General features: G+C 47.5%; 1 protein-coding gene across 3 annotated transcripts in view; it reads right to left on the bottom strand.

Annotated features, from left to right (window-relative positions):
- The window catches only part of card11 (caspase recruitment domain family, member 11), a 367,235-nt gene extending 355,365 nt beyond the window's left edge, over positions 1 to 11,870 (bottom strand). Inside the window, exon 1 of one of the 3 annotated variants that reach the window (XM_072480962.1) lies at positions 11,565 to 11,870. The gene's annotated coding sequence lies outside the window, so the exon portion shown is untranslated. The remainder of the gene's footprint in view (positions 1 to 11,564) is intronic. The other 2 variants (XM_072480964.1, XM_072480963.1) reach the window with 2 other exon arrangements.
- Positions 11,871 to 12,186: the final 316 nt, after the last annotated feature.

The raw sequence follows: 12,186 nt of genomic DNA, 5'->3' as shown, positions 1-12,186 counted from the left end.
GAGCAAGGTTGTCCAGAGCAAGATGTCAGACTCCGATCGGAGAATCATCTTATCTTAGATCCTGTAGATTGTGGTTTTCCACAGTTGATGATTACAGTTGAAAATCTGTGACAGGCTTGTCTCGCTTCTGGGTTATTTCCATTATGAAAGAAAGGCTGGTCGTCAGAATAATTCCAACCCACTGCCAGAAGCATTGTTAGTGCAATTGATACTCCCACACCAGCATAACTCTCAGGGTTATGGGAATGGACAATACTTGCTGCCACATCAAACTGTTGCTAGCAGCTAACTGGAATTGTTTCCCTCGGAGAGAAGAGAAAGTTAAGGGAAGATTTTATGGGGTGGGGGGGGGAACAAAATCTTGGCGGGATTGACAGAGTGAGTAAGGAGAAACTGTTTACACTGGGTGTTGGTGCAGGTACAATGGTCTGAATGGCCTCTGTTAGATTGTATGATTCTCTGGACATTGCAGTGGAATGCAACGTCTAAGCCTCACACTATTAGGTGTCAGGCTCAGCTTTATTGCTATGGGAAACTGTTAAGTGGTGTTTCCACAACAGGAGCAATAATTGGCTGCCCTCAAACACACTTGTGAAACTTTATCACAAAGTACGGCCAATTTGCCACTCAATACCGCTCCTTGCAAAGGCCATTAGTGTACCGCGTCATGGACTCTCCCTCTCCTATTAAATCTGCTCAGTGAAAGACCTGTCCAGGCAAACTCTGATGCAGAGGTAATCAATTTCTATTTATTTTACCTCCAGAATATATATCCATTCCCTCAGGCTGAGATACTGAAAGAGAAAACAATATTTTGATCACGTTCATCTAAATAAAATCAGTGAGTAGAGCATAATACAGTACCAGGGGGGGGGGGGGGGGGAAGAGAGGTTATGATTCCATTATTACTGGGGCACCCTCATTTACTCTGATAACAGAGGGCACACTCTCTCCCCAGAGGCACACCTTAATTCACCGGAATGCAGTGCAGAATCCATCTACCCATAGACACATCTGTATTCACTCTGATACTCTGCACATTCTCTGCCCAAATGCACACCCACACTCACCCTGACATGTCCCTGGGTCACTCTACCAGTTCACTAGAACAGTAACACTTCCCAGGGAGGTTTGGGATCAACTTACGGGAGTGCCCAAAGATGCTGAACCCACGAGAACATAGATGGAATTTTGTAGCACATGCCCACGAGCTCTGAAAGACAAGGTTGGGCATGGCCTTTACGCCACCTACGCTTTGGATGTTCACTACATTAAAGGTGTTGCTACTAAGGCATTCTGTACATAGAACTCAGGAATGAAGATTGGATGGAGGAATGCTAAATTGAATGGCAAGGCTTAAATAATGACTTGTTATACGAGTAAAGGAACAACTAAACATTGAAACTGCTGGATTAGGGGACTTCCAGTGGCGGCTATGAGGGAGTAGGTCGCACATTTTGTAGCTCCCGTTTCGGAGCTACTTTTGGACCTTTTCCCCTGATATTTTTGCGCTTTTGAGCACGGAACTGGAAAGCAATAGTACTCAGGCACAGGACCCATACAGAATTGTATGGACCTAAGAAGCCGGAGGGACCGTAAACAGCAGAAGAAGTGGTCGAGTAAGGGCACAGTGGAGGCTGTGAGAGAGACCAGCATGGCTGGTGTTCAGAGCAAGGAGCCGACAGCCCAGCCCACAATGGAGCAGCTGCTGCAGACTATGCAGGAGGGCTTTTTGGCTCTGAAGCGTGACAACTTGGAGCCGCTACAGAAGTCGATTGACCAGATGGAAAAAAGGCTGGATGATCAGGCTGAGAAGCTCCAGCAGTTGGAGAAGTCAGTGGAGGAGCAGGCTGACTTTCAAACGGTGGCGGATGTGGAGATTTGGAGGTTGAGGGACCAGCAAAAAGTGCTTCTGGAAAGGCTGGAGGACCTGGACAACAGATCTCGTCGGCAGAAAATGAGAATTGTGGGCCTCCCGGAGGAGGCAGAGGGGCTGGACGCTGCCGCATATGTGGAGGGTATGTTTCAGAAGTTGCTGGGAACGAGGTGTTCCCGCGCCCGCCGTTGGTGGACAGTGCAGGTGAGGCAGCCGCGATGAGGGGGTCCCCCACGAGCGATGGCGGTACGCTTTCACAGGTACCTGGACAAGGAACGGGTGCTGCAATGGGCAAAGAGCACACAAAGCTTTATTTGGGACAATAGCACCCTGCGTGTTTACCAAGATTTGAGCACTGAGGTGGCCAGGAGGAGGGGAGGCTACAGGCAGGTGAAGGTGATACTGTATAAAAACAAGGTGAAATTCGGGCTGCTTTTTCTGGCGAGACTGTAGGTTACGTATGAGGGTCAGCACCACTATTTCGAGGAACCAGAAGAGGCGATGGACTTCGTTAAGAAGGGCTGGCCCTGAGCTGAGGGTGTTTGGACTCATGTTCAAACTTTTAAGTATGTGTGGTGTCTCTCCCGTTTTGAAAATTGCCTGCATGTTTGGGTCCGTTTTTGTCGTTATTTTTTTCGACCTTTTTAGGGTATTGGAAGGTGGTAGAGATGTGTTTTATTTGCGTGCTTTTTGCGTGGTTTACCTGAATGTTTCCTTTTTGGGCTCTTTGATTAGTTGGAGTTTGGCTGGGGTGAAAATAATAAAGAAAACAATTACAAGGGTTGGGTTAAAATGGATGCTTCAGGGGAACTTTGTGCAATCTTTTTCTGGGTCTGTATGGGAAGGACTGAGAGTGCCTGTTATTTCTTATCTCTTTTTTTTCTCTTGTTTAACTTGAATTGTGCTATTGTGGGGGTTGTTTATGACTTGTATAGAGTGTTTGCTTAAGTAGGGCTGATCTGGGGAAGTGGTGTGGAGGGGTCGGGGGAGGGGTGACTGGGAACAATGGGTGGGAGACGCACTGGCGCCGAGGCTGGGAGCCCCAGGCTAGCTGAGTGCAGCTAGTCAACGGAAGCCGAGGTGGGGGGTGTGCATATAGTTAGATTAGAGCAGGGGTTAGGTGATAGGATGGTGTTGCTAGAGGGGGGGGGGGGGGAAGACTCGTTCTGCTGACGGGGATGGAAACGGGGCATGACAACAGTGAGGAGGTCATGGGTGGAGCCGGGCCAGATGAAGCGCGACACATGGCTGGGGGGTTGGCCAAGGAAAGGGGATGGTTGATCGGCAAAGGGGGGGGGGGGAAGTGCCCCCCAACCAGGCTGATCACCTGGAACGTTAGAGGGTTAAACGGGCCAGTGAAGAGGGCGCGTGTGTTTGCGCATCTGCGGGTTCTGAAGGCGGACATAGTCATGCTGCAGGAGACGCACCTGAAAGTGGCAGACCAGGTTAGGTTAAGGAAGGGCTGGGTCAGTCAGGTCTTTCATTCGGGGCTTGATTCTAAGATGAGGGGGGCTGCGATCCTCATTAATAAAAGGGTACAATTTGAGGCAGAGGGCACAGTCGTGGATGGGGGTGGCAGGTTTGTTATGGTGAGGGGTAAGCTCGAAGGGGTGAGAGTAGTCCTGGCCAGTGTGTATGCCCCGAATTGGGACAATGTGGATTTTATTAGGAGGATGCTAGAGAAGATCCCCGACTTGGACTCGCGTAAGTTGATCATGGGCGGGGACTTTAATACAGTCCTGGACCCGAGCCTGGACCAGTCATGTTCAAGAACGGGTAGGTTGCCAGCGATGGCAAAGGAACTGAGAGGGTTCATGGAGCAAACGGGGGGAGCAGATCCATGGAGATTTAGCCGGCCGACGGCGAGGGAGTTCACGTACTACTCCACGTCCACAAGGTATATTCCTGAATTGACTACTTTGTTGTGAGTAGGGACCTGCTGGCCGGAATGGTGGGGGCAGAATATTCGGCAATTGCCATATCGGACCATGCTCCGCACTGGGTAGACCTGCAGTTTTGTAAGGACAGCTTTCAACGCCCACCATGGAGGCTGGATTACTCGCGGACGAGGCGGTGTGCGAGAGGCTGAGGAAATGCATGCAATATTACCTGTAGGTGAACGACACTGGAGAAGTCTCGGCAGCGGTGCTCTGGGAGGCACTGAAGGCAGTGGTGAGAGGGGAGCTGATTTCAATCCGGGCGTACAGGGACAGGACAGGGCAGAGACGGACCGACTGATTAAGGAAATTCTACGGACGGACATGAGTTACGCGGAATCCCCGAGGCCAGAGTTATTCAGGAAACGACAGAGGCTGCAGGCCGAATCTGGGGTGCTGACTACAGGCAAGGCTGTAGAGCAGCTTAGAAAGGTAAAAGGCGCGATTTATGAGCATGGGGAGGCCAGTAGAATGCTTGCGCAACAACCAAGGGAGAGGGAAGCGGCCAGGGAAATAGGGAGGGTCGTGGATGGGGAGGGTAATCTAGTGGGTGACCCGGCAGAGCTGAACAAGGTCTTTAGGGACTTTTATAGGAAGCTGTACACTTCGGAACCACCCGGGGGATCGGGGGGGGGGGGATGAGGCGATTCCTGGATGGACTGACCTTCCCAAGAGGGGGTTGGTGGACGGACTGGGGGGCCCTAGTCAGGATTGTAGAGGTATTGGGGGGTCTGAAGGTCTTGCAGTTGGGTAAAGCCCCGGGGCCGGACAGGTATCCGGTGGAGTTTTACAAAACATTTGCCGGGATAGTGGGGCCGGTGCTGGTCAGGGTCTTTAACGAGGCAAGAGATAGAGGGAGTTTACCCCCGACGATGTCGCAGACCACCATCACGCTTATTCTGAAACGGGATAAGGACCCGGAGGCCTGTGGGTCATACAGGCCGATCTCTTTGATCAACATAGACGCCAAGTTACTGGCCAAGATTCTGGCGACCAGAATTGAGGATTGTGTACCGGATGTAATTGTGGAGGACCGAACCGGGTTTGTAAAGGGGAGGCAGCTGGTGGCCAACATGAGAAGGCTGCTCAACGTGATTATGATGCCCCCGGAGAGTAGGGAAGTAGAGATAGTGGCAGCCATGGATGCTGAGAAGGCATTTGACCGGGTGGAGTGGGATTATCTGTGGGAGGAACTAGGATGGTTCGAGGCGGGGTTCATCGACTGGGTTAGGCTATTGTATCAGGCCCCGGAGGCGAGTGCAAGGACAAACAGGACGACATCGGACTACTTTAGACTGCATCGTGGGACAAGACAGGGCTGCCCTCTCACAAACTGAACATGGCTAAGAGCGAGTTGTTTGTAATTCAGGCGAGGGGGCAGGAGAGTAGGCTGAAGGGGTTGCCGTTCAGACTAGTGGGGGAGAGTTTCCGATATTTGGGGATGCAGGTGGCACAGGACTGGGGCAAGTTGCATAAGCTCAACCTGTCCTGACAGGTGGAACGAGTGAGGGAGGAGGTCCGGAGGTGGGATACGCTCGCACTGTCATTGGTGGGGAGGGTGCAGACTGTTAAGATGACGATTCTCCCGTGATTCTTGTTTGTTTTTCAGTGTCTTCCCATCTTTATCCGCGATCCTTCTTTAAGAGGCTGAATAAAATTATTCTGGGATTTGTATGGGCAGCGAAGTCCCCGCGGGTGAAGAGGGTGATGCTTGAAAGGAACAGAGGAGAAGGGGGGCTGGTGTTGCCGAACTTCAGCAACTATTACTGGACGGTCAACATAGCGATGATAAGGAAATAGATGGTGGGTACGGGGTCGGTTTGGGAGTGGATGGAGGCTGCTTTGTGCAGGAGCACGAGCTTAACAGCCCTGGTCAAGGCGCTTCTGCCGCTTCCGCCGGCACGGTACTCCACCAGCCCGATAGTGGTGGCGGCTGTTCGGATCTGGGGCCAGTGGAGGAGGCATGTAGGGGAGGTAAGAGCATCGGTGTGGACCCCAATCTGCGGCAACCACCGATTTGCCCCAGGGAACATGGACAGGGGGTATCGACTGTGGAGGAGGGCGGGGCCCACATGACGGTGGCCCGGATGAGCAAATTCTTCGGGCTGGAGGACAAGTGAGCTAGATGCGCCGGAGGGCCGGCTAACCATGTACACATGTTCTGGTCGTGCCCTAAACTCAGGGGGTATTGGCAGGGATTCGCAGATGTCATGTCCCGGGTATTGAAAACTGGGGTGGTAATGAGCCCCGAGGTGGCAATCTTGGGGTTTCAGAGGACCCGGGAGTCTCGGCAGAGAGAGAGGCCGACGTTCTGGCCTTTGTTTCCCTGATAGCCCGGCGACGAATACCGTTAGCATGGAGGGACTCAAAACCCCCGAGGGCTATCGGGCATGGTGAGCTTTCTTGGCCTAGAGAAAGTCAAGTTCGCCTTGAGAGGTTCGCTATTAGGGTTCGCCCGAAGGTGGCAGCCATTTATTGACTTCTTCACAAAGGAGTAAGCGTCAGTGGGGGGGGGGGCAGGTCCTTGCATGAACAGAGCCATGGTTTGCACTATGTTTAATTTGTGTCTTGGCTTCTCTTTTTTGTACAGCACAATGTCACTTTTTCTACATGCCTAAAATACCTCAATAAAATTGTTTGTTAAAATAAAAGAAACTGCTGGATTACTACCTCCAATGAGTTGCTTGGCAATTTCACCAAATACTATCTGATCCAAGTTACTTTGAAGCATATCCAAAGAGAGCTCCCAAAATCCAATTTCCATAAATATTAAACCTGACAATGGCTTCTACGAGGGATGTTAAGTTTAAGAATGCCTGGCATTGTACATTTTACATTATAATCCACAAATTGCCATTTTACATGATGGGTTAATTGTGGCTGTAATAGCATTTCATACTTATAGTAAAGTGATGGGCAACATAGGCCTGAGGGCCACATGCAGCCCACCAGGGTTCTGAGTGCAGCCCATGAGACATCTTGTCGACCGTTGTCCACATGCTAAATTCCGCTGGTTTCCATCCGCGGAGCTTTTTTCCTACTGGTATGGCTGAAGTGATACGCATGTACACTAAGGGCACGTGAAGTGAGGCATGTGCTGACTGCACACATTTTTTTTAAACATTTCCAATTGAGGGGCAATTTAACGTGGCCAATCCACCTACCCTGCACATCTTTGGGTTGTGGGGGTGAGACCCATGCAGACACGGGGAGAATATGCAAACTCCACACGGACAGTGACCCAGGATCGAACCCAGGTCCTCGGCACCATGAAGCAGCAGTGATAAGCACTGCGCCATCGTACCGCCTGATTGCACACAACATTGACTGCGAGAGTCGTGCACTCCCTCTGCATCCAATCAAGTATAAATATTTATTTTGTTTCTACCGCTTGAAGTTTATGACAGTTCTATTAATATATGAATAATTAACCATTTTCTTTAACCTGTTATGAAGTATTTCACATGTATTAAATGTTTTCAATCTTATTCAAAGGCCATAGTTAATGAACATGCCTGATGTCAATCTTGCAGCCCATTGCGATGATGGGGGGCACCCGTATGGCACTCTCACGAGCCTCCTTGACCATCACGGTTTTGGAATCTTACAGGAAGTCATTCAGCCTCTCACAACAATCAGCCTAGTCCAAACACCCTGCTTTTTCTCCTTAACACTCTGGTTTTTCCTTTCCAAAAACAAATCCTTATTCATTTTCACTTTCAGAAACCAAAAGGTTTGTGTGGTTAAAAATGTATTATTCTTCTCCCCTTTATAACTATGGAAATCAACTTTGTCAATTGAATAATAAGAAGTTTTTTTTATATGTAGTTTTATACTCCATGCACTTGAAACACAATTGTTGATTCACACCTTCATACGCCTTAGATTTTTTAGAGTCATCTTTTGTCCAACTGATCACTTAAACATGAAACTCTCTCCTTTTGAGAAATGTAAGTTGATGTGCTGTCTTTCACTGCAGAAAACACTAAAATTCACAGGCCAGGCTTTCTCGCTACATTGATGTTGGCCGACCTGCCGAGAGTTTCCAGCATTTCCAGTTTATATTCCAAGGACTGGTCTCTGACCTCCCAGCCACATGTTTCTCAGAGGTAAGCCGCATGTCAATGGGATTTCCCATTGAAGCCACGCCACTGGGAAACCCGCAGGAGAGGGTGCGCTGCCACCAGGGACAGAGAATCCCAATGGCCGGAGAACTCCGGCCCAAACTTCAGGCATCCGCAGTATTTCAACTTTGTATTTCTGCTATAAATTCACATTTATTTGTACGTTGAAAGTGTACTTTCTACTCTTCTCAACCCAGATGCCCAGCAGCTACATGGAATTCCAATACCCTGGGGTTGACCATTCTTAAATTACCATAGATGCTCAAACTAAAAATAGTTTTAACTTGTTTTAATATAGTCCCTTTAAGACCTCAAGGTGTCCCAAAACGCTTTGCAACCAATGAAGTACTTTTGAAGTGCAGTCACGGCCATAATGGAGGAAATATGGCAAACAATTTGCATAGATGTTCTCACAAGCAGCACGGAGATCATGACCATATAATCTGATTTGGTGATGTTCACTGAAGGATCAATAGTGTCCAGCTCGTCTTTGAAACTGCCGTGGTATCTTTTCACCTATCTGAGAGGGCAGGTAGGGCCTTGGTTTAACATCTCATCCAAAAGTAAATGTAAGTGCATTACTTCCGTGGTTTTTCTCTGTCTCTGAGAGTACATCATCCATTTTGGAGGTAGGACTTACAACATAGACTTGGTTATACAGTGACTCCAATTACAGATTTTCCAACCAGTTGTCGGTCTGAGTCAAAAGATTGAAATGACCATGTCAAAGGCACAACTAGGTCAACTTTGTTGTCCGTCATCAAAGAGAAATTCCTGCAGCTGAAGAAGTTCTCTTACTGGCAACTGCTGGAAGCCCAAATGCACCTCAATAGATTTGCTCCAAAATTTAAATCCCCCCAATGTGATGGGCCACTCGACATACTGGACAGTGGATAAGTGACCCGTTCCCAAGCTTCTGTCATTGTAGTTTTTTTAACCAACCATCAGGAAGTGCATGGAGCCACAAATTGACGCACTGTCAACTTTTACTCCTCCTTCTTCCATGTGAAATCTTCCTCATGGTCCTACGTGGGTCAAAACCCCAGTTTCTAGGTTAGTCAGAAGACTAAATAGATATTTAACTCGCTCCCATCATTGAAGCAACCACATGAAACTACTAACTAAAACTGATGGCCATTCAAGAGCCAAGATTGGCCTTTATAAGATAAAATGCCAGTGTGGCAGACAACTGAATGGATCATGGAAATCTGGAATTCTCTGCCTCCGAAAGCTGTAGATACTGGGACAAAAGTACCTGCTAACACTGAAATCATCAGGTTTTTGTTGGGCATGGAGGTAAGGGATATGGAACTAAGGTGGTTAATTAGAGTGGAGGTACAGTTAAGTCATGATCTGACCAATAGCAGAACAAGCTATAAGTGTTGAATGGCCTGCTCCAGTTCCAACTAAATGAACGATTTCATCATGAGGGCTCTGAAATGTAACCTGGCACAACTTTATGAAAATGTATACGAATACATTCTGAATTACATATACAATTGCCTGAACCAAAGTCAAACAGGAAAATACTGGGTTCATTTTACAGGTAAGTGTGAAATTCTGTGCCAAGTGAATTTGTTGCAACATATGAATTTAAATGTGGGTGGTGAATCTTGGAAAAGCTTTGCAATGTGGCAGCTGGACAATGTGATTCAACTGAAATTGGCTGGAGTTACATGCTCCTTCCAAGATGCTCCAGAACCGAAGGTTTGGGGTGAAATTTTACAAGAAGGTAACAAGAGGTTTTCGGTTGCCAGTCAAACTGGATCAGCTACATATCTAATTCTTGCAACAATGAATAAGATGCCGTGGATCTAGCAAGAGCTTGTTTGCAGTCCAGCGCTCTAGCCTAGATAAGGTTCAGAGTTCTGTAATTGGATTATAGGTATGTCTATTTTTTAAATTTAGTTTTAAATGATTCATATCACACGTGCGGTGTCTTCAGCACCTTTCAATTTCACTAGCACAATAAATCAAAGTAAAGTTACTTGATTTGAGGTGAAGGTACGTACCAAGAAGTACCCCAAAATAATTTTTAAAATGAGGTTTATTCTAAAAATTTAATTTAAAATCGCTTCTCCACAAAGACCCAGTGGTTTTTAATTAGCTCAAAGTGAAACAATTGCACTCCACTGGCATCAGCTGAAGGGGTGTCTTACACCGTGTCTTCTCAAAAACATGTGTGGTCACTCTTCAGAGCAGTCACAAGTTGAGTTTTTTTCTGCCCAAATTTGCTGATGGGTTGTTATGAAAAGAGAATGTGCAAGCAAAAATAAAAGGACGGTTTGTAGTAGATCGGCTGTGAACTAAACTATGCAAAACTGTCTTCTAACTATTAAAGAAGTAACGCATTTTCTCCACTACAGCATGTTTCGTCACAAACACAAAAGCATCATCTCAGCAATGGATTGATTGTGAAGGAAGGAATGAAGGAAAGGAGGTAGGAAGGGAGGAACAAATTGAGGATTGGAGGAAAGAATTTACATTCATAGTGTGCCTTTGATGGCCTCAAGACATCCCATGCACTTTACAATCAGTGAAGTATCTATAATGTCCTATAATGTAATTTGTTTCAAATGACTAAACCCTAACTGATGCTGTGCCAGACTGCATAGACCAGAAAGGATATTGTGCAGAGTTCCCCAATGTGAGTTGGAGGGACAATTGAAGGGGCACCATCCTGAACCCGAAGATGGAGAAGAAATCCAGCCTATTCTTGCTCCTGATTGCTATCCAGTGACTCCTAATAGAAAGTGTAAACCTATGGATGTGGGGTGAGGGCAGGACAGGGTTGGAACTGGCCACGTTTCTGTCAACGGTTAAAATAGTCCTCCAATCCTCACATTATAGGCCCCTGCATGAAGAATAGTCACTTGGGGGAGCCGGTGATGGAAAACCTGCAGCAAAGAATCAACCTCTCCTCCAATTTAGCACTTCATGAAAGGAGCACAGAGAACTATTCAAAGCGAATCAAGTTAACGGTAGTCCAGTGACCTGGTCTGTGCAATAATAGGGAAGTCTTTAAATTCTGTGTAATATTAAAATAAACCGATTTAAAATTAATTAAATACATATTATCCAACTCAAAACCGGACATTCAAACAGTTGACATTTATGTTATTGTTAACACAAGTCTCCAGAGATACACCAACTTTAAAACTACATATTAAGTGTAAATCAGTGCCACATTACACAATGTCATAAAGAGCATCGAGTCCGCATCCCAACAATCACCTTTTCCCAATGGACTCGAATCTTTCAGCACACTTGTTGGGCAATTCATCAGAGCAAACTCATCCCTTGCGCCTCATCACAGCCCCATTCGTCAGTCGCCGAACACGCCCAAGTGAGAAGCCAAGTTCTCCAACTAAAGACTTACTTGGTCGATTCTCTGGTTCTAAAGTGTGCCTGTATTCGGAACTTAGCCCTCTTTGACTGATTTCTCGTTCAAGACAAACTTTACCATAGCTGCTAATTTAACCGCGGGGGGGGGGTGGTTACCGCGGAAGAGCTGAGGCGAAGTTTACTTTTTCGGGCGACAAGGCAGACAAAAAGCACAGGGGGCTGCACTGAGTTTAATATTGTGCCTGACTCTGGGCCCGCTGGCACATCTGGAGGAGGGCTTACCTTGCAGGCTCATCGTGTCCGCTGCCGCCTTTCAGCCGCTCCCCAGATCGCAGTTCAGACTTGCTTGGGTCAGAAAACTCAGCGGCAATTCAAGCTGGGGCTGGAGCCGGGCGTTGCTTTCGGCTGGAGGTCGGTGTGAAGGTGCTGCTTCTGGCTTTTGACAAAATGAAACCCACACCATTTGCTTCAGGGCTGCTGTCAGGCACGTGGGCGGAGAGTTGTGAAAACCACACCAACACGTTTTGTCATCCAGATGAACCCGAGTGAGCCGAGACTGTGTGTGCGTATGTGTGTGCAAACCTGCCAATCGCTGCTCGACTCAATACACATCACTCAGTGACAGTGCCCACCACAAGAGAGAATCATCAATCAGCCCCTCCAGAGACGCCTGGTCAACTGGTGGGGAAACAATGGGAAGCAGAGTGGTCACTTTGATCACAGCTAGGGTCAGGGAGGAGTGGATTGTGAACTCCAACTGATCCGGGCTGCTCAGCATGTTGTGTGTATTTGAATTGTCTGTCGTATATAGTTATATCTTAGCTGGAGTTTTATTTGGCTAAATGTAGCAGATTGTTGCACTGTTTGTCAGTGTTGTATGAGGGGAGGTGATATGATTGTGGTA

This window comes from Scyliorhinus torazame, chromosome 17, assembly GCF_047496885.1.
Source record: "Scyliorhinus torazame isolate Kashiwa2021f chromosome 17, sScyTor2.1, whole genome shotgun sequence".
Lineage (NCBI taxonomy): Eukaryota > Metazoa > Chordata > Chondrichthyes > Carcharhiniformes > Scyliorhinidae > Scyliorhinus > Scyliorhinus torazame.
This window is presented reverse-complemented; position numbering and strand designations above follow the sequence as displayed.